The sequence below is a fragment of the Vipera berus genome (assembly GCF_964194415.1).
Source record: "Vipera berus genome assembly, chromosome: Z".
Classification (NCBI taxonomy): Eukaryota; Metazoa; Chordata; class Lepidosauria; order Squamata; family Viperidae; genus Vipera; species Vipera berus.
The window spans coordinates 72,375,392-72,378,137 of record NC_138205.1 but is presented as its reverse complement, the minus strand read 5'-3'; the positions used below and the strand labels follow the sequence as shown (position 1 = coordinate 72,378,137).

At 42.0% G+C, this 2,746-nt stretch overlaps 1 protein-coding gene across 4 annotated transcripts in view; it reads right to left on the bottom strand.

Annotated features, from left to right (window-relative positions):
• ELMO1 (engulfment and cell motility 1) overlaps positions 1–2,304 on the bottom strand; it is a 336,399-nt gene extending 334,095 nt beyond the window's left edge. For all 4 annotated transcript variants that reach the window (XM_081343171.1, XM_081343172.1, XM_081343173.1 and 1 more), the window contains exon 1: positions 2,144–2,304. The gene's annotated coding sequence lies outside the window, so the exon portion shown is untranslated. The remainder of the gene's footprint in view (positions 1–2,143) is intronic.
• Positions 2,305–2,746: the final 442 nt, after the last annotated feature.

Genomic DNA, 2,746 nt, shown 5'->3' with positions numbered 1-2,746 from the left:
CATGCCATTCAGTGCTAAATAATGTACAAATTAATATGCTAATGTTTTGTTCTGCAAGTTAAATAATCGTATTGTCCCATATAGTTTGTTTTTGACCCAAGCCCTACATGCTTAAAGTGGTGTTTAATAAAATGTGCAAAAATAGGACTTGAAATAAATAGGAAAGCTCAAATAATCTTATAACAAATGTATAAGAGATTGCCAAGATACTGTAACCTTTACCACTTAAATCTCCCCAATAGAATGAGCTTAGTTATTTAGTTGGAGGTACCATAATAAAGAATGGTACAAATTCAAGAAAGAAATAGAACGATAGGGGAAAGAGAGTCAGATTTTCTTATAAAGTTCTGTATTTTAGTCTATTGCTGTCCATTTTTCTCCGATTCATTTTTTAACTCTATATATTGCTTAGCTAGGTGCTATAAAATTAAAATACAGGATAGTATCCCAGGACATCTTTCGGGCTTACAAATGTTACAGTAGTAAATTCAAAAATACAAATGTGCACAAAATACAGTTATTCTCAGAGTACACTGTAATTTATAAAGCTCCCTACCTGGATGACTTTACAGTTAATTTGTCAGAAGTGAAACATCAAACTTTTATGGGAAAGAGGATTTGAAGAAGCCAAAAACTAGTCCTTCATAGAACTCTTTAGAAGACAAATCCAAAAATACTGGCCAGTAAGAAATAAGGAACATTTGAAAAAAGGATAGCAAAACAAGGAACTACAGAATTATCATGTCAGAGGTCTCAGTCATAGCACATGGCACTTACAAAGATAAAACCTGAGCCAACCAGTTGAATGAGCTTTACTTCCAGGCTGCTGACTTTTAAGTATAATTTATACTCAGCCCTACAATTACATTGGTAAAGACAGCCAACTTGTCAGATAACAAATAAGTCAATTATTATTATATAAGTGCTATTATATGGAAGACGATGCTTAGATATTCAGCTCCACCCATCCCTCAAATGCTTTGGATACACCTGCTCTTTGTTTACCTTTTATAAAATGTCGAAGAGGAACTTTCCAATCCAATATCATTACCTCACAAAGAATATTTTACTTTTTCACGTGCCACTAAATATTCTAGCAGTTTTATGTTAATAAAAGGGCAGCTTGCTTTGGGAGGGAGCAGAGATCAGGAGTTTCACACGTGCCATACTAGGAGTCAAGTGCAGAAACAGAGACTCTGGGTTAAAAAAAACAAAAAAAGAAGAAACTGTGGAAGATTGGCTGAGAAAGGAAGCACTTTCTTGCTTTCTTCTTCGAAACCAACGTAGAATGACTTACAATACCCAGAGGCCGCTACTTGGGGCAGCACCCTAAAGGCGGGTAGTTGGAAAAGGCGCGGCCCCCAACTCCTCACCAAAAGGAATCTCTAAGTGGGCCATCTGCGGGCAAGTGCCAGCCACCATGAGGAGCACGGGAATTTGCGTTTCTTCTTCCACCAATACAATCAGCACCAATGTCCTTCCTGAGCTCGGATTTTTCCCCCCGCAGCCTCTTCGAACTCTTGCCATGTTTAACAGAATCTCCCTCCCCATTTTGTTTTTATTTTTGCCGTTGCTAACATTTCCGACCTACCTCAGGAGAAGGCAATCGTGGCAGAATTCAAGAACCAACCTTTCCCTTCCGACTTGTTCAGTTCCTTACAACCAACAATGCGGAGAAGACACTACTGGAGATAACTACGATAGCAACCTCCCCCCACACTGCCTCGCAACGCCGGGATACCATCGGCGTAGCAACCCTTTGACGTTTTCATTCGCAGGAGCTATCGCACCCTGACCCCCTTCCCCACCTCGCTCTCAGTGCTGCAATTAAGGGCGGGGGTCCATCTGTTGTCGCCACGCATCGCGTTTCCCACGCATGCCTTCATTACTAGCTAGAGTCCCGCCAGCGCAGGTGGCGTCATTCTTGTTACAATACCCGCACAGCATCACACTTCCTTGAGGCTTGCAAGCGTCCTTCACATACAGTAGTTTACACTGAACTCAGCGGGATTTGACGTTGTTAAGACCAATAACAAAATGCTGTAGCTCTTTCCCTTCCCCCAGCAGTCCCCATCTCCATACAAACACACGCCTCTGGCAAGCCACGCTCCTTCCTCCTCCCACTAATCAGAAATTAAAGTACCTTTTTCTAAAGTAGAATCAGTTCCACAAAGTGCGGAGCTAAACAATGAAGTTGGCTGCCCAGGGGCAGAAGGCAAGACCACCAGCAGTTTCTCCTAGCGCCTCCACCATTGAAGTTCGCCTTTTGCCGCGGCTTGTTTTGATGTTTCTGACCCCCCTCCCCCTTTCTATCCCATCCTCAGCCTCCCGAGCACTTATAGAGCTCCCAGCCGTCGTCGCTGCTGCTGCTGTCGCTGCTCTCACTTCCTCTTCCTCCCTCCTGCTGGCCGGAGGCACGATTTGCATTTCCAAGAAGCTACTAAAAAAATTATCTAGATAGGCGTGAATCTCAGTGGGGAAGAATTATTAAGTCATTTAGGGACTTCGTGCTTTAACTCTCGAATCGCAATCCCATCCTCAATCACATTCATTGAAATGTAAATTGCAAAGAGTTCACTAAAATTGGAAGAGTCTTGTCCAGGACTCGATACAATCAAATTCGCATGAATTTATGTATTCTGCGTGTATATGTTTCTGCCTTTCTACCTACCTACAAGGTGTATCTTGAAATGTTCTAAACTAGAGTAAATTGTTAATATATATGTGCGTGTATGTGTAAAAATTG